Source organism: Musca autumnalis, unplaced genomic scaffold (assembly GCF_047663935.1).
Source record: "Musca autumnalis isolate F117 unplaced genomic scaffold, ASM4766393v1 scaffold_1, whole genome shotgun sequence".
Lineage (NCBI taxonomy): Eukaryota > Metazoa > Arthropoda > Insecta > Diptera > Muscidae > Musca > Musca autumnalis.
Genome location: NW_027411644.1, coordinates 73,282,784 through 73,309,225, shown reverse-complemented (window position 1 = coordinate 73,309,225; position 26,442 = coordinate 73,282,784). Strand labels below are relative to the sequence as shown.

At 30.8% G+C, this 26,442-nt stretch overlaps 1 protein-coding gene across 19 annotated transcripts in view; it reads right to left on the bottom strand.

The window, feature by feature from the left end:
* The window catches only part of LOC141401375 (low-density lipoprotein receptor-like), a 652,355-nt gene that overhangs the window by 530,936 nt on the left and 94,977 nt on the right, over positions 1-26,442 (bottom strand). The gene's annotated exons all lie outside the window — the stretch shown is intronic.

The window sequence follows — 26,442 nt, the reverse complement described above, 5'->3', positions numbered from 1 at the left end:
ATTGTCGATTTTTAAATAATATTTTTCCGACCTAATTTTAAAAGACTTGCAGCTATGTGTTGTTGTTCGATACTTTAATTCCACTTTCATCACTTGATAATGGCCATGAACTAGAAATGTATGTTCTATTTTCTCTAGTATTTCTTTGCACATTCTTGACTTTCGTTTTTATTTTTTATTTATTTTTTTTTTTTTCTTCAACAAAGAAAAAAAGTCAACAGTGTTTAATGTGTGGGTGGTGTTGTGAATGAGTCTTTGCCATTTATTTAACGAGATAATCAAGTGGCCAGCTACTAATAATACGGAGGAGGAGCGTACAGACTATAAATAACATATGAATGCAATAAATTTCCAGTAAAAACATCACAACAACAAACCGTACAACATTGAAAACCAAAGGATGGAAAAGTGCAAATTTTTTCAAAATTTAGCAAAATGCCTTCCAGGCATTTTATGGCCTTTATAGGCAAACAAGAAGAAGAAAAAATAGAAACATTTTTCGTAGCTCCACTCAAATGCGGTCACGTGTTGTGTGGGTAAAAAATATATTTGCCAAACACACACGGCCACAACATTTTTTACCACCAAAAAGCAAATGTGGCGGAAAGAAAAGAAACATCTTAAAATGTTGCCTTAGGTCTTAAGAAGGAGAAAAGCCTTGTATTTTCCTCAAGCGAAAAAGGAGAAAATCGCCTAATATATGAGCAAAGCAAACATTTCACTTTTTCCAACGAAAGATTTACACAGCAGCTCAACAATGTCGAGCATGAAAATATAAATTAAAATCATAATAATTCTGTCATGTAATAAAGACACAATACATGCACTCACACACACACACATACATATGCACATAGAATGTTTACATAAATCTTTAAGCGGATTTATGTTAATTTGAAGGGATAAAAGGCACGTAAACTCAAAGAAAAACAACTGTAATATATAAATTAACTTTAAAAGGATATTCCTAAAGAGGGTCATCTATAGATAGAAGACCAACTAAAATGCCCTTCCTCAGACAGAAGACCTAATAATGCTGTCTTCTACAGACAGAAGACGTTCTTAAGGGGTCTTCTATAGATCGAAGAGATCCCAAAGTTATATTCTATAGATAGAATTTCCTACTAAAGGAGTCATCTATAGATAAAAGAGCTCCTGATTTAGACAGAAGTCCACCTAACGGGGATCTTCTACAAAAATATGACCTCCTAGAAGTGTCTTCTATAGAAAGAAGGCATCTTGACGGTGTCTTCTATTGAATGAAGGCCATATAAAGGTCGTTTATAGGTAAAACACCTCCTAAAGAGGGTTTCTATATATAAAAGAGCTCCTAAAGGTGCTTCCTCTAGATAACATACCTCCTAAAATCTTCTATAGATAGAAGACCTTCTAAAAAGGTATTCTGTAGACGAAAGATCTCCTTCAGTGGTATTCTATAAGATAGAAGACCTCCTACTAACAATTGAAGATCATCTAAAAGATCTTCTATAGATAGAACTCATAAAAAGTCGTCTATAAATTGATGACCTTCTAAAGTGGTATCCTATAGACAGAAGACCTACTAAAGGGGTATTTAATAAATAGAAGACCTCGAATAGAAAATGTGCTGATAGATAGTTTTTCGAATAAAAAAATTGATCGATAGCAAAATTTTTAATTAAAAAATTAATTTCTATAGAAAATTAATCGATGAATTTAAAACTTTCTATGGAAAATTAATCGATAAATTGATAACTTTCTATACAAAATTATTCGGTAAATTCAAATTATTCTATACAAAATTTATCGATGAATTTTTATTTTTCTATAAAAAATTTATCGATATATTTAAATTTTCGAATAGTAACGTTATCGACAAATTATATTTTTCTATAGAAAATTTATCAATAGTGAATGTGTTCTATAGAAAATCTATAGATAATGTATCGACCATTAAATTTGCCTATAAACAATTTAGCAAGAGTTACATTTTCTTGTAATTAATCGTATTCAATTTTTCTTATTAAAAATGTATCACTAGTTAAATTTTTCTATAGAAAATTTGACGATAATTATGTAAATTATTCTATAGAATATTTATGGATAATTCAATTATTCTAAAGAAAATTTATCGATAATTATATTTTGCTGCGGAAAATTTATCGATAGTTAAAATTTTTATAGAAAAATTATCGATAGTTATATTTCTCTATAGAAAAGTTATCGATTGTTAAATTATTCTATAAGAACTTTATCAAAAATTAAATTTTTTTATAGAAAATGTATCAGTAGTTATATTTTTCTATAGAATAGTTATCAATAATTAAGTTCAATAACACTGTGATACAAATGGAGACAAAATTTTTTTGCAGCATTTCTGAGGCACAAATTCGGGTTTGTGGGAGTCCATAGAAGACGAAAATACCTTTGGTCTCTTTGGGTCACTTCGGGTTTTGATTTTATAACGGTAAATGTAGTGAAAAATGGGCTTTCTTGGATTTTCAAATTTAAACGGACATTACTTCTTTTTTCCACAACCGATTTGCACACACTGTATTTCATTATAAAGGGGAGAGTAATGCCATTCGAACAAGCCATAGGTTTTTAAAATCGGTTAACAAATGGCTAAGTAATAGTGGTTTAAGTGTGACAAAAACGCATTAAAAAACAGTAAAATGTTTTTCCTTGTGCTCTAGGCTGCGTAAACGACACCTAACTGTACAATTATTTACTGTTAACAAGTACGAAATTTAGTTGGCTTTCCAAAATGGGAAAAACCAACGAAATCGGTTGAAAAATGAATGCGTTACGGCATCTTTTGTATTTCAACTTTTTGGTTTTTTTCATATTTTCCTTTATAAAAGATGGGTATCTTAGCATGTATGATTCTAATTATGATTATCCTGCTTAACAATTACGCACAAGGTATCAATGTTTTATAAAGGAAAATATGAAAAAAACCAAAAAGTTGAAACCCAAAAAATACCATAACGCATTCATTTTTCAACGGATTTTGTTGATTTTTCCCATTTTGGAAAGCCAACTAAATTTTCTACTTGTTAACAGTAAATAATTGTACAGTTAGGTGTCATTTACGCAGCCTAGAGCACAAAGAAAAACATTTTACTGTTTTTTAATGCGTTTTTGTCACACTTAAACCACTATTACTTAGCCATTTGTTAACCGATTTTAAAAATCTATGGCTTTTTCGAAAGGCATTACTCTCCCCTTTATAACGAAAAACAGTGTGTGCAAATCGGTTGTGGAAAAAAGAAGTAATGTCCGTTTAAAGTTGAAAATCCAAGAAAGCCCATTTTCACCACATTTACCGTTATAAAATGAAAACCCGAAGTGACTCAAAGAAACCAAAGGCATTTTCGTCTTCTGTGGACTCCCACAAAACCGAATTTATGCATTAGAACCCCTGCAAATTTTCACTGTAGCACAGTGTAATTAAGTTCATATCCTCTTCATTACATTTCTTACCGTGTAGACGTGTGTTAGAGAACCTCCTGTTGTTCTAATAAAAACAGCGAAAATACGGAATAAGTCTAAACACTGATCAATCCATTTCGAAATCAAATGTACGTGTTTCGGTACAATACGAAATTAAAGCGTTTCGTGCTAATTGTATACCGCAATTTGTATTATAAAAAACACTTTTATTTTATAAAATATTCACAAAATCACAACTAAATTCCACTCAACCGTGAGAAAAAGACAATAATAACAAACCAAATATCAGCTGTGTTACTCCAACGAAATAGTGGTAGATATCATTTCACAGTGAGTTACAACCAAAACATTTCGTTAAAATTGGGTGGTGGTTGCATTAGCTAAGCATTGACAGCTTGGCCTAATTCACCACAGCATAACGTGAAATACCCAATAGGAAATGAGTTCAACGGAACCAAATAAAAGCGAAACACCTCGCAATAGCCTAACAGGATTAAGAGTTACCAAAATTAAAGAGCTAGAAAAAAATAACAATTATTTAAATGAAAAAGTGAAGGAATTGGAAAATATATGCATACAACTCCAAGAGGAGAATGAGCGACTAAGAAAAATCATAGAAGAGAAATATGAAAATGCTAATGTGGAATCGAATAAAACAACCCCTTGTCAGGTAGAAACAAATTATGAAACCGATGAGGAGGAAGTAAGTAGGGAAACAGACTGGATACTGCAGAAAAACAAGAAAAAGGAGAAGAGGCAGTCTAAAAAAAGAAAAGCTGAATCTTCCCCTGAACTATCCGGCACAAATAATAAAAAAGGCAATGGAAATATGGTTGCCAGCAAGCAAACAGAGTCTATATCGAAAACGGTCACTTTTGACCAATCTGTCCCTGAGGAAAATACTAGTAAAACTAATGAACCAAGACCTCCTCCAATAATGATATCAAACCTTAATAATTTTCGGGATGTTCATAGCTCTTTGAAATCCATAACAAAAAAACAATTTCTCATAAAGATGTTAGGTAAAGATTCCTGCAAGATCAGCACAGATTTTTCCGAAGACTACAGAAATATAACAAAGTTTCTAAATTCAAAGCAAATAGATTGGTATAGCTTTGAAAATAAACAAAATAGGCCTATCAAAGTTATGATAAGAGACCTTCATTACTTGCATACGTCAGATGCCATTGTTTCAGATCTGAGGTCGCAAGGACTTAAGGCTATCAGCGCAATAAATAAATACAAATTTAAAACCAAAGAACCTCTTAATATGTTTAGAGTGGAATTTGAATCCACAGAGGATATCAGAAAGATATACGAAATCAAGCACATCCTTGATACGATTGTGAAAGTAGAACCAATTAAACAGCAGAAGCTGATACCTCAATGTAAAAAATGTCAAGCATTTGGGCACACTAAAAACTATTGCAACAAACAGCCTCGATGTGTAAAATGTGCTGGAAAACACAGCACAATTGACTGTAACCAGGAAATAATTCAACCAAAATGCTCAAATTGCGATGGCCCTCATCCAGCAACATATCGAGGTTGCATTGTAGCAAAAGAGCTGCAGAAAATAAGAAATAATTCTCTAAAATCTCGCAATGCCGATAGTAATTCAATGCCCTCGTCTTATAATAGCTCTGAAGCATTGCCTGCTGTTGAAGTCTCTTTAAGGACAAAATTAAACAAGCCCGTCCCGCAAAGAGTTAACCAACACCATGGAAATGAATCCCAGCCCTTTTCATACTCATCAGCTTTAAAAAAGCAACGTAACGAAACATTAAACAAAGATGTGTTGTCTCAAATATTAAATAGACTGAGCAGCCAAGAAACATTTTTTAAATCTATTGAACAGCGGTTAACCCAACTCGAACAAATATCTCAACAAAATCATTCATAAATGGGTCTTAAAATTATGTTGTGGAACGCGAATGGTCTAAAGAATCACCAGAGAGAGTTAGAAATAGTTTTAAATAACGAAAACATTGATGTATGTCTTATATCTGAGACACATTTTACAAGAGAATCATATTTAAAAATTAGGAATTATGATCTATACCACACTATCCATCCTCAAAATACTGCCAGAGGTGGGAGTGCTGTTATAATTCGAAAAAATATAAAACATCACGAAGAAGAACAGTTAAGTACGGAAGAATTTCAAGCCACAACGGTTAAAATTATAACAAATTCCCAGAATCTGCTTATAACTTCGGTTTATAGTCCACCACGACATTCAATCAAATACATTCAGTACAAAAATCTCATAAAACGGCACGCAACAAGATTCATCATGGGTGGTGATTTCAACGCCAAACATACTTTCTGGGGTTCCCGTCTAAATACTCCCAAAGGTAACGAGCTTTACAAAGCCGTAATAGATACAGGATGTGAAGTTGTGTCCACAGGATACCCGACATATTGGCCAACTGACAAGAACAAAATACCTGACCTTATTGACTTTTTTATAATAAATAAGGTGTCAAGATCATTTATAACAGTTGATAACGGATTTGACTTCAATTCAGACCACTCGCCAGTACTGCTGACTCTGTTTGAAGAAACTGTCAATAAACCCAAACCGCCGTTTCTTACTAACAAGCTTACTGATTGGGAATATTTTAGATTCTTGTTAGAAAATTCTAACACTCTCTATCCAGAACCTACAACAACTGATGAAATTGAAGAAACAGTCGCACAAGTCACCAACCTCATTCAAACTGCTGCATGGAGTAGCACTCCAGGCATTGAAGAAACTCAAAATACCGTTCCATACCCCCCTTATATCAGGGTTATGATAAAAAATAAACGAAAGTTACGGAAAAAATGGCAACAAACTAGATTTCCACCAGACAAAACACGACTCAATAAATTATCACAAGAATTGAGTTTAGAAATTAAACGATTCAAAAATCAAAGCTGCAACAGATACCTACAAGGTCTTAGCAATGATAAAACGACAGATTATTCTCTATGGAAATCGATGAAAAACCTAAAAAGACCAACATCACTAGTCTCTCCATTACATATGTCAGATGGGACTTGGGCTAAATCCAATATTCAAAAAACCGAATTATTCTCCACCCATCTCGCTAAAATATTTTCCCACGATACGAATTCGTCCACTAGATCAGATAATATAAATGTAAATTATATCAATGATGTCGCCATTCAACAAGTAACACCACATGAAGTTAAACAACTTATACACAAAGATCTTAAACAGAAAAAATGTCCAGGATTTGATTTAATTACATCCGAAGTGCTTAAACATCTCCCAAACAATATAATAAATAAATTAACACAAATATTCAACGCATCATTAAAACTCTCATATTTTCCATTATACTGGAAAGTTGCGGAAGTTATTATGATACCTAAGCCGGGAAAACCTCCAACAGAAGTAACATCGTATAGACCAATTTCTTTACTGCCGCCACTGTCCAAGCTATATGAAAAACTACTTCAGGCTCGCCTTAAACCCCTAATCGATAGCAACAATATAATACCTAGCCACCAATTTGGCTTTAGAAATTCTCATTCCACAATTGATCAAGTGCATCGGATCACTAATATTATTGAAAAAGCCCTAGAGGAAAAACATGTCTGCTCAGCCGTATTTTTGGACGTGTCACAAGCGTTCGATAAAGTATGCCACGAAAGTCTACTGAAAAAACTTGACTCATTGTTGCCTAGAAATTATTGCAAACTACTAAAGTCGTTTCTAAAAAATCGGTTGTTCCGCGTCAAGTACGAAAATGAGTATTCTAAACTACAGGAAATTCAAGCAGGAGTCCCACAAGGAAGTATCTTAGGCCCAATGTTGTATCTCTTATACACAAATGATGTTCCGGAATATCCACAAACGACTATGGCCACATTTGCTGACGATACGGCAATCTTATCAGTAGGCAGAACAGAATATGAGGCCAAACAGAAATTACATAGTGCTGTTAATTCCTTAGTAGAATGGACTAAAATATGGCGAATCAATTTGAATAGTTCCAAATCAATACACGTGGACTTTACTAACAAATCTACCACAAACAGCCCAATATTTATTGACGACGTTCAAATTCCTCATGAAAATTCGGCTAAGTATCTTGGAATGACACTCGATGCAAAGCTTCGTTGGAGTGAGCATGTTAAAATAAAATTAACGGAATTACAACTAAAATGGAAAAAACTAAATTGGCTAATAGGCAGGAAATCCAAACTTTCAACGGCAAACAAAATAATGATATATAATCAATCTTTGAAACCGATATGGACGTATGGCGCTCAATTATGGGGGTGCACAAGCGAAAAACATTTAAATATGATCCAACGATTCCAAAATAAAGTGCTAAGATGCATTGTAAACGCACCATGGTATGTCCGTACACAAGATTTACATCGGGATCTTGGGATAAAAACTGTAAAAGAAGAAATAGAAAATATAGCAACAAAACATAACATCCGATTAAGAGGCCATGCTAACACAGAAGCATCAACATTAGCTGATCAGATTGGTTCGGACCGAAGACTTAAGAGAAGGAAGCCATTGGACCTAGTTAGAAGTTCTATGTAACCAGAATATTTATAATGTAAATTTTATATACAAACACATAAAAAACATATTATGTATTGTTTAAATTTGTTTTAAATTGCTTGTTAGTTAAATGTAACTAGTTGCAATAAATAAATAAAAAAAAAATAAAAATAAAAAAAAAAAAAAACAATTAAGTTTACTATAGAAAATGTATCTATAGTTAAATTTTTCTATAGATAAATTATCGATAATTAAATTTATCTATTACAAATTTATCAAAAACTAGATGTTTGTACAGAAAATTTATCGATATTTAAATTTTTCTATTGTTGATAGTTAAATTTTTCAAAAGAAAATGTATCGATTGTTATAAGTTTCCATAGAAAATTTATAAGTAGTTAATTTCTTTATAGAAAATTTATCGATAGTTAAATTTTCGAAAAGAAAGATTGCCGATAGTTTAATTTTCGAAGAGAAAATTTATCGATACATAAATTGTCGAAAACAAACGTTATCGATAATTCAATTTTTGACTACACAATTTTGCTCTGTTCCAAAATCTGCAAGAAGCTACTATTTTTTACTACGATAACATTTTTTCCTTTATGTTATCGAAAAAATAGTAAAAATTAGTAGATTCTTGCAGTAGTGGAACAGACCATTTATAAATAAATTAAACATTTTTCATAGAAAATTTATCGATTAATAAGAAAATTTAAATATTTAAAGTCTTCTAGAGAAAATGTATCTCTAGTTAAATTTTTCTATAGAAAATTTATTCTGTAGAAAATTTAAAAACTTTTAAAAGAAAATTTGTCGTTAATTAGTTATTATATAGAAAATTTATCGGTAGTTACATTTTTCTATACTAAATTTATTCATGACTAAATTTTTCTATAAAAACTTTATCGATACTTAATTTTTTCTATAGAAAATTTATCGATAATTAAACAGTTCTATAAAAAATTATCGTTAGTTACATTTTTCTATAGAAAATCTATCGATAGTTAAATATTTCCACAGAAAATGTATCGTTAGTTATTTTTTCTATAGAAATTTTAACGACGATATAGAAAATGTATCGATAATTAAATTGTTCTATAGAAATTGTATCTGTAGTTAAATTTTTCTATCGGAAATTTATCGATAATTAAGTTTTCTATAGAAAATGTATCGATAGTTAAATTTTTCTATAGAGAAATTATCTATAACTAAATTTTCTATAGAAAATTATTCGATAATTAATTTTTTCTATTAAATAGTTATCAATAGTTAAATTTTTGTACAGAAAATTGATCGACATTTAAATTTTTCTATAGAAAAATTGTTGATAATTAAAATTTTCAAAAGAAACATTATCGATTGTTAAAATTATCCATAGAAAATTGATTGATAGTAAAATTTTTTTATAGAAAATTTATCGATAATAAGAAAGAAACAAGTGAGCCAAGGCTATAGTCGGGTCGGGGCCGACTATGTGATACCCTACACCACTACCCCTGTTCATAAGCTTTTGACTAATAAAATTCAAAATATTAAAATTGGGATAGCTTAGCGCCTTTGCTCTGAATGTCAACATTAACACAGGTCAATTTTTTGAAACGCATTTAAGTGCATCGACAGTACAACCCAAATAAAAAATGAAAAAGTGGGATGTATGCCAACCATCAATAGGCTTCTTTCTGTGTTGGACCCCCATCAACCCCCAAAATTTCGTGAGGATCCGATCAAAATTTCGTAGTGTGATTGCACAAAAATGGAAAAAGGGATGCATTACCGACTATTGCGATATCTCTGTTGTTTGACCACCAATGACAATCTACTTCACATCGTTGTAAAGGTGATATTTTCTACTTTCCTTGCCAGGTTTTGCTTTCGATATACCTCCTACAGAAGGGAGATATTAACTTTGAAATAAAACGTTGGCCTTTTTTCCAAATATTTTTTTGTCACATTCCGACCCCTGAATAATATCCGACCATTATCAAAAATCAAAAGGTTTTTTCCGCTGTGGGACCCCCAATAACACCCAAAATTTCGTGACGATCCAATTAAAATTGCGACCTGTAGCGTGATTTCCAAAAAAAAGTGGAAAAATGGGATGTATTACCTATTACCTACTATTGCGATATCTCCGTTATTTGGATACCTACGCCACTCTGCTTTACATCATTGTAATGATGGGATTTTTTACTTTCATTGTCAGACTTTGCTTTTGGAAGGTCCGGAACCAAAGCTGTGATATTCGTCATTATTATTAAAATCGCAAAACTGAGAAGTTGTGTTCTATTAACGGCTTTTGCGATATCTTCGTTGTTTGACCACCTACGACAACCTACGTAACATCGTTGCAAAGGTGATATTTTCTACTTTCATCAGCAGGTTTTGCTTTTGATATACCCCTTTTAGAAGCAAAGATATTCGCTTTGAAATAAAACGTTGACTTTTTCTCCAATTAAGTTTTTTGCCCATTCCGACCTCTGAATATTATGCGACCATCACCAAAATCAATAGGCTTCTTTCTCTGTAGGATCCCCATTAGCCCCCAAAATTTCGTGACGATCCGATCAAAATTGAGACCTGTAGCGTGATTTCCAAAAAAGTGGAAAAATGGGATGTATTACCTACTATTGCGATATCTCCGTTATTTGGTCACCTACGCCGACCTATTTTACTTCATTGTAAAGATGGGATCTTCTACTTTCACAGCCAGGCTTTGCTTTTGGAAAGTCCCCAACCAAAGCTGTGATATTCGTCATTATAATTAAAATTGCAAAAATGAAAATTTGGGTTTTATTTGCGACTATTGTGATATCTTCGTTATTTGATCACCTACGAGAACCTACTTTACATCATTAGAAAGGCGATATTTTCTACTTTTATTGTCAGGTTTTGCTTTTGGTATACCCCGTATAGAAGCTGAGATATTCGCTTTGGAAAAAAACGTTGTCTTTTTATCCACATAAGTTTTTTGCCCATTTCGACCCCTAAATATTATCCGACCATCACCAAAATCAATAGGCTTCTTCCCCTCCGGGACCCCCATCAACATCCAAAATTTCGTGACGATCCGATCAAAATTGCGACCTGTAGCGTGATTACAAGGTTTAGATGGACAGACGGACAGACGGACGGACGGACGGACTGACGGACGGACACACATAGCCAGATCGACTCAGCTCGTCGAGACATTCATTTTGATATATATAAGTATGGGTCTACGACCATTATTTCGATGCGTTACAAACTTTTTGGCCAAAACCAACTTATAATACCCTCCCCACATAGTGGTGTAGGGTATAAAAATAAGGGAAAATGTGTCTCTAGAGAAAATGTGTCTCTAGTTAGTTTTCTATAGAAAATGTATTCTGTAGAAAATTTTTCGATAGTTAAACTTATTAAAGAAAATTTATCGTTAATTAATTTTTATATAGAAAATTTATCGATAGTTAAATTTTTCTATACAAAATTTATTGATGATGATTAAATTTTTCTATAAAAACTGTATCGATAATTAATTTTTGTCTATAGAAAATTTATCGATAATTAAATTGTTCTATAGAAAATGTATCGACAATCAAATTTTTCTATAGACAATTTTTCGATAGCAAATTCTTCGATAGAAAATGTATATATAATTAAACTTTTTACAGAAAATTCATTGATAGTTAAATTTGTCTATAGAAAAAGTATCGATAATTAAATTTATCTACAGAAAATTTATGGATAATTGCACTTTTCTATAGAAAACTTATTGCAGTTAAATTTTGCTATAGAAAATGTATTTAAATTTTTCTATAGAAAATTTAGTTAAATAGAAAATAGTTAAATTTTTCTATAGAATATTTATCGATAGTTGATGATTTTTGTAGATTTTTTTTTAGAAAAATAACTGATATTTAAATTGTTTATAAAAAAAAGTATCGATAGTTACATTTTTTATTGAAAAATTACCTACTTTTTAATAGTAACATTTTTCTAGAGAAAATGTATGGATAGTTACATTTTTCTATAGAAAATGTTTGCAAGTGAAGTTGCTCGAGTTTAGGTAGTGCCAAAGAAATTCTCGATCAGAGTGTTTCTTTGCGCACGTATCTATTTGAGCGAGCAATTGACACTTGTGTATAAAAAGTTTCTTGTTGAAAAACAAGAAACAAGGGAACTGATGAAGATCTGTGGCGAGATCTGAAACTATAGTCTTCCCTGCCTTACCCCTTGGTAAACATCGCCAATTTTTTCCCACTAATAAATTTAAGTTGGTTCAATAAAATATTAAAACAACGACTATGGGATTAAGCCTGACTATTTTGAAAAACAAAATAGAAGTCGTCATCCCAAATAAAAAAACGTCAACCCTCCTAAATATATCGATAATTAACATTGTCTATAGAAAATGTATCGGTAATTCAATTTTTTTTAAATAAAAGTTATTATTAATTATATTATTAATTAAATTTTTCTATAGAAAAGGTATCAATAATTAAATTTTTCTATGACAAATTTATCGTCACTTAAAATTTTCTAAACAAAATATATCGATAATTATTTTTCTTCTATAGAAAATATATCGATAATTACATTTGTTTACAGAAAATTTATGGATAATTGCACTTTCCTATAGAAAATTTATTGATAGTTAAATTTTGCTATAATAAATTTATTTTAATTTTTCTATAGAAAATTTATCGATAGTTAAATTTTTCTATAGTATATTTATAATTTTTTTTATTTTTTTTTAGAAAAATTACCGATATTCGAATTTTTTATAGAAAAATTATCGATAGTAAAATTTCTGATTGAAAAATTATCTATTGTTAAATAGTAACATTTTTCTAGAGAAAATGTATGGATAGTTAAATTTTTCAATAGAAAATATATCGATAATTCAAATTTTTATAGCAAATATATCGATTTTCTATGAAAAATTTATCGACACTTAAAATTTTCTAAAGAAAATATATCGATAATTATTTTTTTCTATAGAAAATGTATCCTTAATTACATTTTTCTGCAGAAAATTTATGGATAATTGCACTTTTCAATAGAAAATTTATTGATGGTTAAATTTTGCTAAGAAACTTTATTTAAAATTTTCTATAGAAAATATTTCAATTTTTTTTGTAGAAAATTTATCCATTGTTAAATTTTTGATAGAAAAATTATCTACTGTTAAAAAGTTAAATTTTTCTAGAGAAAATTTATGGATAGTTAAATTTCCTATGGAAAATTTATCATTAGTTAAATTTTTCTATAGAAAATATATCGATAAATTAATCTTTCTATAGAAAATTTATCGAAAGTTACATTTTTTTGAGAAAATTTTTAGATAGTTGTTTTATTTTATAGAAAAATTATATATAGTTGAATTCAAAATTTATCGGTAGTTGAATTTTTAAAAGCAGTACACATTGTAATTTTTCAGTGTCGATTTTTCGCAATTATCGATAACTGTCAAACCGTCCAGCAAGCACAAACTACTTGGTGATTGCATGATGAATGACAAAAATGAAAGGCCACACTAGCAATCAACCGGTTATTTGAGCAAAGCTGTCATTCAAAACTGACAATGTGTACCCAGCTTTATGCAAAACAATTAAGAACGGCGTTAAGTTCGGCCGGGCCGAACTTGTATACCCTCCACCACGAAATGTATTGAAGTAAAATGGAAAAATTAGTTTCAATTCAATTTTAGACGCAAAGAAAATTCAATACCAAACTTCAGCCATTTTGGTGGAATATTGAAGCCACAATATTAAAAATAACGAAAATCGGGAGGTGGACCGATACCGACAAATATTGAGTATCTCCAACCAAGTCTAAATACCAAATTTCAGCCATTTCGGAGGAAAATTGAGGCCACAATCTTCAAAATACCGAAAATCGGTAGGTATCGTTCTATGGGGACTATATAAAGGCGTGGACCTATACGACAAATTTAAAGAGGAAAGTTGAGAACCCCCAACGATGTCTAAATACCAAATTTCAGCTATTTCGGAGGAAAGTTGAGAACACCAAACTTCAGCCATTTCGGTGCAATATTGAGGCCACAACGTTCAAAATACCGAAAATTCAAAATACCGTTCTATGGGGGCTATATGAAGGCATGGACCGATACCGACAAAATTCTGGGGGGAAAGTTGTATACCCCAACGTAGACTAAGCCATATCGATGTGATAATGAAGCTAAAACCTTCAAAATACCGAAAATCGGGAGGTACCGTTCTATGAGGGCTATATGAAGGCATGGACCGATACCGACAACATTTTGGGGGAAAGTTTTATACCCTTAAAGAAGACTAAGTGCAACATTTCAGCCATATCGGTGTGATAATAATGCTGAAACCTACAAAATACCGAAAATCGGGAGGTACCGTTCTATGGGGGCTATATGAAGGCGTGGACCGATACCGACAAAATTCTGGGGGGAAAGTTGTATACCCTTAAAGAAGACTAAGTGCAACATTTCAGCCATATCGGTGTGATAATAAAGCTGAAACCTTCAAAATACCGAAAATCGGGAGGTACCGTTCTATGGGGGCTATATGAAGGCGTGGACCGATACCGACAAAATTCTGGGGGAATATTTTATGCCCTAAAAGAAGATAAAGTGCCAAATTTCAGTCATTTCGGTGTGATAATAAAGCTAATACCTTCAAAATACCGAAAATCGGGTGTTACCGTTCTATGGGGGCTATATCAAAACGTGGACCGATATAGCCCATTTTCAATACCAACCATCCTGCAAGTAATAAAAACTTCTGTACCAAATATTGACTCTCTATCTTTAAAATTTCGAGCTGTATCTTGATTTCAACTGACAGACAGACGGACGGACAGACGGACGTGGTTAAATCGACATAGAATTTTATGCTGATCAATAATATATATACTTTATAGGGTCTCCGACGAATATTTCGATGTGTTACAAACGGAATGACAAGTTGAATTATACCCTCCATATGATGGAGGGTATAATATAGCATATTTGACTCTGTCGTATTTGTGCTTAGAAATATGTATTTGAAAATGCTGTTAATAGCTTCAAAAGTTTTATGTTTTTTTTTTTTTGTTCTAAAAACTGCAACAATAACAACATAAAAACATTAAGAGAATTTGCAAATAATGCCATTTGCAAAACAGACAGAATAACATTAGCAATGGTCATGGCCACACACAGGCAGGAACGGTATAAAGTAGAACCCCAATAATTCGTAAACCGAATCTCCAGAAAGCCCAATAAAATGTAATAAACTATCAATGACTTGCAGCCGTTGAACCCACTACATCGCAAACCTTGGTTATTCTCACCAAATGACAGTAATTATTACGAATTATCGCTTGCCTACTGTATCCAACACTAGCTGCATACAAACTGCAACATCCAAGTCAGCAGAGAAGAAAAAAAGAAAAAGTGTTTTGTAAACAATTTCATAACCACACATGGATGGCCCGTAAAAGGATTTAATTAATTATACAAAACAACAACAGCAGCAGCAATAACAACAGAATTTAAAATCTTAACATAATACGAGCTACTGGAAGCCATAACGAAAACACAATGCAATGCAACAACTGATGCTACCAACACCGAGCTACCAAAGCTGTTGTTTATCGAGAAGATGATGGCATAACATGGACTAATAATGTTCACAAAAATGTGGTTGCTAACCAAATAAATGTTTGTTTCTTCTTTTCTGTGAAAGGGAATACATTCTTGATGGGGGAATTTTTCTATTAAAAAGAAAAAATAAGCAGAAGAAAAAGAAGTTTCGTTTACCTTTTGCAAAAAAAGAAACCTTTAACTTTGTGCAGAAAAAAAAAAACAAAACACAACCATTCGGTGAGAGTTTTTTTTACAATTCGCTTGGTTTTAAAAACGAGTTTTGGGTTTTTTTTTGCAATGATTTCCATTTTATTTGGCTTTCGGGCTTCTTTTTAAATATGCATATAAATAAGATTTAAGAGTGTGGCTTGATTAGCTGGGTACTTTTGCATAAAATGATTTTACACAAAAAAGTCAGGAAGGTTTCGAATGCCAATAATAAATGAAGGATATACTTACAGCTTAGAGGCATTAAGAAAACAATGTTCGGCATGACTGGACTTACCTGAAAAAAGAGATAAGAAGAAATTTAGAAATTATTTATATTGGCTATGGTAATTGTTATAATAATTATCTACAATGTATAGTTCCTACTATAAAGACTAAAAATGTTCATAAAAAGAAATTTAGAAATTGTTTATATTGTTATAAAAGTTATCTACAATGTATACATTCTACTATAAAGTCTAAAAATGTTCTTTAGATCGTTAAAATATATTTCATTCTTTGTACCATATCTATAATTTCAGTATAAAAAGAAAACGTAACGTCACATTTTTTGTCAATAAGTCATTGGAAATCATAATTGCAAATGATGGTTTCCCCCTTATACTGACAGACATTCATAGCTCCTTTTAATGGTATTTCAACTGACAGACATTGTTTTGAATGTCAAATGTTGCATTTAATTAGCATGCCATTAAACGGAAGCCAATTCAAAGAAAGTTAAGGCAATATACATACATTATATGTACATTAGGGTTATGACTTTTTTACAACCCTGTATCCCTGTATGATATTTTGATGAGTTTTTACCTAAGATTACATTAAATCTTAATTATAGAGTGATTCGATGAAAAAAACTTCCGCACAAAAAGCTTTTAAAGTTTTTATTTTTCAGAAATTTTGAAAATTTTTTGAAGTCACTCTAAGCAGATATTTGACTGAAAACAAGGTATAGGGGCACACGACATAACCAAAATGACATAACCATTTGTTTCTCACTGATTTTATCATCGTATTATAACATAAGTATATATCATTTTATATTATGTATAACTTTATTTCATATATCATAAAAATTAAAAGTGGTTTGTGCGGGACCTTTTTTAAAATTTAAATGGAATAAAAGTTATTTTATTCATTAATAGCCCATTCATTCCTGCAACAGGAAATAATTTTATGAGAAAAAATTTTTTTTCATTTCATAGAATTGTTTCAAAAATATTTTTTTTTTTCAAATTGGTTTGTGCGGAACCTTTTTATACCCTACACCACTATGTGGGGAGGGTATTATAAGTTGGTTTTGGCCAAAAAGTTTGTAACGCATCGAAATAATGGTCGTAGACCCATACTTATATATACCAAAATGAATGTCTCGACGAGCTGAGTCGATCTGGCTATGTGTGTCCGTCCGTCCGTCCGTCTGTCCGCCTGTCCGTCTGTCCATCTAAACCTTGTAATCACGCTACTGGTCGCAATTTTGATCGGATCGTCACCAAATTTTGGGTGTTGATGAGGGTCTCGGAGGGGAAAAAGCCTATTGATTTTGGCGATGGTCGGATAATATTCAGGGGTCGGAATGGGCAAAAAACGTATTTGGGGAAAAAGTCAACGTTTTATTTCAAAGCGAATATCTCCGCATCTATAACGGATATATCAAAAGCAAAACCTGCTAATGAAAGTAGAAAATATCGCCTTTACAACGATGTGTAGTAGGTTGTCGTAGGTGGTCAAACAACGAAGAAATCGCAATAGTCGCTAATACAACTCATCTTTTTATTTTTGCGATTTGAGTTATAATGACGAATATCACAGCTTTGGTTGGGGATCTTCCAAAAGCAAAGCCTGACTATGAAAGAAGAATATCCCACCTTTGCAATGATTCAGAGCAGGTTGGCGTAGGTGGCCAAATAACGAAGATATAGCAATAGTCGGTAATACATCCCATTTTTAATTTTTTTTCAAAATCGCGCTACAGGTCGCAATTTTGATCGGATATTTATGAAATTTTGTGAGTTAATGGGGGTCCCACATAGGAAGAAGCCTATTGATTTTGATGATGTTCGGATAATATTCAGGGGCCGGGGACGTTTTATTTCAAAGCCAATAGCTCTGTTTCTTTAAGAGGGAGATCAAAAGCAATACCTGGCAAGGAAAGTAGAAAATATTACCTATACAACGATGTACAGTAGGCTGTCGTAGGTGGATCCCATTTTCCGATTTTTTTGTAATCACGCTACAGGTCGCCATTTTGATCGGATCGTCACGAGATTTTGTGGGTAGATGCGGTCCCCACAGAGGAAGAAGCCTATTGAGTGTGGTGATAGTCGGATAATATTTAGGGGTCGGAATGGGGAAAAATTCAAGTGGAGACAAATTCAAAGTTTTATTCTTTGTGAATATATCGGCTTCTAGTATGGGTATTCCAACGGCAAAGCCTGTCAATAGAAGAAGAAAATTTTACCTTTAAATTGGTGTAAAGTAGGTTGGCGAAGGTGGCCAAACAAGGGAGATACCACAATGCATCCAATTCTTGCATTTTTGGCAATCACGCTACAGGTCGCAATTTTGATCGGATGGTCACTAAATTTTGGTTGCTTATGGGGGTCCCAAGAGAAAGAGGCATATTATGTTTGATGGTATTCGGATTATATTCCTTAAAAGAAATGTTTACCATTGAAAAGCTTATGCACAGGGGTAGTGGTGTAGGGTAACACACTGTCGGCCCCGTCCCGACTATAGCCTTTGCTCACTTGTTTTATAATAAATTGGAATGAATGTTATTTTAGGCATTAATAGGCAAAAGTATATTCATTCTCACTACAGGAAATCATATTTGAGAAAAAATTTCAAAAAGTCATAACCCTAAATACATATGACAAAAACAAAACAAACACAAAAAATTATCTTAATTGGATTAATCGAGCTAACATGGCCTAAGGAGTTTTGTATTGAAAAATGAATTCTAGCGAAATACCACACACTCAACCATTACGCTACGATCGTTTCGCCTGGTGGTTTTAAGCCAGGCTCATCAGGCGTATTTGAATGCTAATGGCTAGAAGACAAAGGCTGATTTTGATAACTTCTATTTATACAAACATTTTTACAATTTTACAATCGAAGGGGGGTTTCCTTCATGAATTGTAATGCCTTCAGTTTTTGAAGTTTTTTGGATATCATGTCGACTAGTTTGTTGATATGATATATATATATATCAACAAACTAGTCGACATGATGCCAATGTATCATATCAACAAACTAGTCGACATGATATCCAAAAAACTTCAAAAACTGAAGGCATTACAATTCATGAAGGAAACCCCCCTTCGATTGTATATGTGTATGTATTGATAAAATGATTCCTAGACAAGACACTAGGGTGACTTGATAAAGAAAAAAGACTTCAATAAATACTTCATAATTACAAAATTGTAAAAATGTTTGTATAAATAGAAGTTATCAAAATCAGCCTTTGTCTTCTAGCCATTAGCATTCAAATACGCCTGATGAGCCTGGCTTAAAACCACCAGGCGAAACGATCGTAGCGTAATGGTTGAGTGTGTGGTATTTCGCTAGAATTCATTTTTCAATACAAAACTCCTTAGGCCATGTTAGCTCGATTAATCCAATTAATTAAAAACTTTCATAAATAATGGCCTTCGTCCTAAAAAGACAATAATAAATAAAAAACAAAAAATTATCGATAACTGAATTATTGTATAGAAAAATTATCCATAGTTGCTTTTGTCTATAGAAAAATTAAAGATAGTCGGATTGAACAATTATTGATAATTCAATATTCAATATCGATAATTCAATATTCAATATCGATAATTCAATATTCAATATCGATAATTGGAAACAAACAAAAAAATTATCGATAACTGAATTATTGTATAGCAAAATTATCCATAATTGGTTTTTTCTATAGAAAAATTAAAGATAGTCGGATTGAACAATTATTGATAATTCAATATTTTCGTTGAAAAATTATCGATAATTGATTTTTTCTGAAGGAAAATATAGATAATTGGATTTTTCTATAGAAAAATTGTCGATAATTGGATTTTTCTATAAAAAATTACCGATAATTGGATTCCTCAATAGAGAAATCATCGATAATTGGATTTTTCTATATATAAAAAAGTATCGATAATTGGACTTATCTATAGATAAATTATCGATAATTATTTTTTCAACAAAATTTATCGATAATTGGAGTTTTCTATAGAAAAATTAGGGATAATTAAATGATATTATAGAAAATCTTGATAATTGGATATATCGACTTTCAAATTTTTTATAAACAAAAAACATTCAGGGCAATCATGAATAAAAATGTCTTGCGGAATTTGTTCTGTTTCCCCAAATTCAAAATTGTTTATTTCCATATTTTTGTGCAAAAAGGTAATATTTTTGTCAATTCCGCGAGAATATTCCATAGCTAATTCCATGATCTAGTCGTTATCACCGTTTAAAAAAAAAACAATCAAGTAAGATTGAAACTTCAACAAAAACAAAACAAACAAAAATATTATCGATAACTGAGTTATTGTATAGAAAAAATATCCATAGTTGGATTTTCTTTAGAAAAATTAAAGATAGTCGGATTTATCTATTGAACAATTATTGATATCGATAATTGATTTGTTTCTTAAGAAAAATATAGATAATTGGATTTTTCTATAGAAAAATCATCGATAATTAGATTTTTCATTGGAAAAATGGCTGATAATTGGGCTCTTCAATAGAAAAATCATCGGCAATTTAATATTTCTATAGTAAAATTGGATAAAATAATTGGATTTTTCTTAAAACATATCGATAATTGGATTTTTCTATAGATATAATATCGACATAAGGACTAATATAAAAAAGTATCGATAATTGGACTTATCTATAGATAAATTATCGATAATTATTTTTTTTAACAAAACTTATCGATTATAGGAATTTTCTATAGAAAAATGATGCATAATTGGATGTTTTAAAATTTTTTATTAAAAAATATTCAGGGCAATCATGAAAAAAAAATTTCCTGCCGAATTTGTTCTGTTTCCCCAAATTCAAAATTGTTTATTTCCATATTTATTTCCAAAAAATGGAATATTTTTGTCGATTCGGCGAGAATATTCCAGACAAGATTGTTCTCATTTTTTTAAAATATCGATTTTAAAATAATTTTTATTTTCTAAATTATTTTCCGCGCGGAACATTTCGTGGGAAATAGTCATGATTACCCTGATTGAATTAGTATAGAATTATTATCGGCAATTGAATTGTTCTATAGAAAAATCATCGATAATTCGATTTACCTATAGATAAATGATCGATATTTGGATTTTTTAATAAAATTATCGATAACTGAATTTTTTATAGAAAAATGATCGATAATTGGACCTTTTATAGAAAATTATTGATATTTGTATTTCCAATAGGAAAATTATCGATAACATCAACGATAATTGAATTTTTCTGTAAAAAAGTATTGATAATTGGACTTATCTATAGATAAATTATCGACAATTGTTTTTGTTAACAAATGCTCTGTTCCAAAACTGCAATAAACTATCTACTATTTTTTCCGATAACAAAAAGGACAAAATGTTATCGTAATAAAAAATAGTAGCTTCTTGCAGGTTCAGGTACAGAGCACAAATTTATAGATTTTTCTATAGAAAATTACCGATAATTGGAGTTTCCTATAGAAAATTATTGTTGATTGGATGTTGTTTGAAGAAAATTATTTATAATTGGATTTTTTATAGGAAAGTTGTCGATAATTGCATTTTTTCGATAAACAAATTCAAGTATCGGATAATGTTTATATGTCAATAAAAAATTATAGTCATTCAATTGTTTTGCAGAAAAAATATTGACTACTTTTTAACCACAGAAACATTATAGAAGATTGGAATTTTCTATAAAAAAAATATAGATAATTAAATTTCTCTATAAAACATTATTATTTTCCTATAATTTAATTTTCCTAAAAAAACTGCCGATAATTAACTTTTGCTATAGGAAAATTATCGCTAGTTTTATTATTCTATAGAAAAATTATCGATAATGGATTCTTTCGGTAGAAAAATTATTGATAATTGAATTTTTCTACAGAAAAATCATCAATGATACGATTTACCTTTAGATAAATTATCGATATTTGTATTTTTGAAATAAAATTACCGATAACTGGATTTTTTTTATAGAAAAATGATCGATAACTCGATCTTTTATAGAAAATTATTGATATTTGTATTTTCTATAGGAAAATTATCGATAACTAGATTTTTTCTTGGGAAAACTGTCGATACTTGAATTATTCTATAGAAAAGTTACCAATAATTGAAATTTTCAACAAAAAAAATTATCAATTTTTTATAGAAAACTTATTGATATTTTTCTAATACTGAACCATTATCTGTAATTTAATTTTCCTATCAAAACTTATCGATACTTGAATTTTTCTATAGAAAAATTGTCCTTAGATTCATTATTCAATAGAAAAAATTATGGAAAATCTAATATTTTCGGAAACAAATGATAGATAATTAATTTTTTTTCTTTTAAAGATTTTCGATTATTGTATTTTTCTATAGAAAAATCATCGATAATTGTATTATTTATAGAAACTTGTTGATAATTGAATTTTCAATGGGAGAGTTAACAACAATTAGACTTTTCTATGGAAAAATTATCGATAGTTAAATTTTTCTATAAATAAATATCGATACTTGTCAATAAATAACTGTCGATAAATTGATAATTTTCAATAAAAAATGTTTATATTCCAATTTTTTATACAATTGGACAGATAAATTATCGATAATTGAACTTTTTAAAGAAAAATTGCCGAAGCTTGAAATTATCGATAATTGTATTATTTATAGAAAATGGTTAATAATTTTATTTTCTATGGGAAAATTAACGACAATTAGACTTTTCTATGGGAAAATTATCGATAGTTAAATTTTTCTATAAATTATAATCGATACTCGTCGATAAATTGATAATTTTCAATAAAAAATGTGGATATTAAAATTGTTTAAACAAAGTTTATTTAAAAATTTTTTTTATAGAAACATAACCAATATTTGGATTTTCCTATAAAAAACCATCAACAATTGGACTTTTCAATAAAAAATGATCGATGATGATTTTTCTATAGAAAATTGTCTACAGTTTCATTATTATATAAAAAAATTATATATAATAGATTTTTCTATCGATAACAAAATTTTATTATTGGATTTTTCTACAAAAAATATCGATAATTTGATTTTTCTATAGATAAGTTATCTATAATTCGATTTTTTAATTGAAGTGGGGTACACACGATCAGCTTTGATTGTCAGTTTTGCTTAAATAATCGGCTGCTTGCCAGTGTGGCCGTTAATTTTCGTCAGTCATCAGACAACCACAAAATATTTTGTGGTTGCTGGATGGTTGGACATTTATCGATATATCCGAAAAATCGACAGTCAAAACTGATCGTGTGTACCCCGCTTAAAATTTACCGATAGAAGGAATATTTTATAGAAAAATGATCGATAATTGGATTTGTTGGACAGATAAATTATCGATAATTGTGTACCCCACTTAGGGATAGAAAAATTATCGACCATTCACTTTCTATAAAAAATGAGCGGTAGTATTAATTTTCTATAAAAATATGAAATATATCAATTGAATTAATTAAAAACTTTCATAAATAATGATCTTCGTCCTAATAAGACAACAATAAATAAAAATATGAAATAAAGTTTGATTTTTCTACAGAAAAATCTTTGGAAGTTTGATTTTTCTTGAGGAAAATTGGGCAAATTTTTGATATTCTATAAAAAAGTTATCGACAGTTGTATTTTTCTATAGAAAAATTATCTATAACTGGATTCAAAAAAAAAAAAAATGGTCAGTACCTGAAGTATTCTATGAAAAAATTATCGACAGTTGAATATTTATAAGGTATCGACAACAAATTTTTTTTCTATCGATAACTAGATTTTTCTATAAAAAAAATTATCTATAACTGAATTGGTCCATAAAAGCTATTGCTGATTAAATTGTTCCTATAGAAAACATATCGATATGGATTGGAATTATCTAACGAAGCAATACCGATAATAAAATGTATCTATCTATAATTGGATTTTTTTATTTTTCTAAAGAAAAATTTTCGACTATTTAATTTTTCTATAGAAAAAATTAACGATAAACTGACAAATTTTCAATAATTTTATTTTTACATTGAAAAATTATCTATTACAACATTGCTCTACAAAAATCAGTCGATGACAAAATTTTAATGAGTAAAATTTCGATAATGAGATTTTTCTACAAAACAAAATATTCGACAACAAGATCTTCTTTGAGAGAATGTTGGATATCAAGATTTTTCTAAAGCTGGGTACACATTGTCAGTTTTGAATGACAGCTTTGTTGTTGCTTGCAAGTGTGGCCGTTCATTTTTGTCATTCATCATGCAACCACAAAATGTTTTGTGGTTGCTGGACGGGTTGACAGTTATCGATAATTGCGAAATATCGACATTCAAAACTGACAATGTGTACCCAGCTTTAAGCGGGGCATACACGATCAGTTTTGACTGTCAGTTTTCTTCAAATAATCGATTGCTTGTCAGTGTGGCCGCTCACTTCTGTCAGTCATCAGGCAACCACAAAATATTTTGTGGTTGCTGGACTGTTTGACAGTTATCGATAATTGCAAAAAATCGTTGTTTAAAACTGACAATGTGTACTGTACTTAAAGCGGGGTACATACGATCAGTTTTGACTGTCGATTTTTCGGAATTATCGATTACTGTCAAACAGTCCAGCAACCACAAAATATTTTGTGGTTGCCTGATGACTGACAGAAGTGAGCGGCCACACTGACAAGCAATCGATTATTTGAAGAAAACTGACAGTCAAAACTGATCGTGTATGCCCCGCTTAAAGCTGGGTACACATTGTCAGTTTTGAATGTCGATATTTCGCAATTATCGATAACTGTCAACCCGTCCAGCAACCACAAAACATTTTGTGGTTGCATGATGAATGACAAAAATGAACGGCCACACTTGCAAGCAACAACAAAGCTGTCATTCAAAACTGACAATGTGTACCCAGCTTTAGGGGAAATATTCGATATCAAAATTTGTCTAAATAAAAATATTTGATGACATGATTTTGTTCTGTAAACAGATTTTTTTATAGAAAAATATTCTGCATCAGAATTAATTATACAAAATATTCTGTGACCAAATATTTCTATAGACCAACATTCTGCAATAATATTTTTCTATAGAAAAGTTTTCTGTAAAAACACATATTCTGTAACAAGAATTATCTATAGAAAAATGTCCTATAACACAATATTCTGTAACAACATTTGTCCTCAGGAAATATTCTGTGGCAAGATTTTGCTATAGAAAAATATTCAGTAATACGATTTTTCTGTAGAAAAATATTCTGTAACAAGAAAATAGTCGATATAAATATGTACCTAGTCAAAATATTCGATAACAAGACTTTTCTATGGAAAAACATTCGTGAACAATATATTTCTATCGATATGTTTTACCATTGACCTTTTCCTTTTGCTTCTTAACAAAACATCCTGCTTATATTTTTTCCTCTCCCATTACACCCCATATTTCCTTGCTAGTTGTCTACCGCATGTGCGTGAAGATAAAATCGATTTTAACTAGCGGAGACAAAAACCATAACTACCACCATATTTAGCCAAGACACACTCTCTTACGTATAACAGATTTAGAACAGTTTTATAACAGTTCTAAAAACGATTTTGACAAAATATAAAATCGATTTTGACAAAATCGTTTTTGAAGAATATGTGTTTTAGACCTTTTTCAGGATCTAAAAAGATATGAGCACACGGAAAATTGACAAAATTGAAAAAAAAACGGAAAGTTAAAAAAAAGATTCTGTAGGACTTTTTATTGAAAACCTTCATACATGTGGGTGGACCTATTGAGGGCCCTCCTAGGCGAAATTTATGCCGCGTACCTACAGATGGCGAGTACAGCTAATTAGGCCATTGGGTCGACTATAAGAAAATAATAATTTGATTACAGGTTGATTGTATAAATTTTGAAATATCGACATTTTATGAAAAACCTTCATATATGTGGGTGGACCTATAAAGGGCCCCCTAGGCGAAATTTATGCCGCGTACCAACAAGTGGCGAGTACAGCTAATTAGGCCATTGGGTCGACTATAAGAAAATAATAATTTGATTACAGGTTGATTGTATAAATTTTGAAATATCGACATTTTATGAAAAACCTTCATATATGTGGGTGGACCTATAAAGGGCCCCCTAGGCGAAATTTATGCCGCGTACCAACAAGTGGCGAGTACAGCTAATTAGGCCATTGGGTCCATAAATTTCGCCTAGGGGGACCCTTTATAGGTCCACCCACATATATGAAGGTTTTTCATAAAATGTCGATATTTCAAAATTTATACAATCAACCTGTAATCAAATTATTATTTTCTTATAGTCGACCCAATGGCCTAATTAGCTGTACTCGTAATCTGCAGGTACGCGGCATAAATTTCGCCTAGGGTGGCCCTTTATAGGTCCACCCACATATATGAAGGTTTTTCATAAAATGCCGAT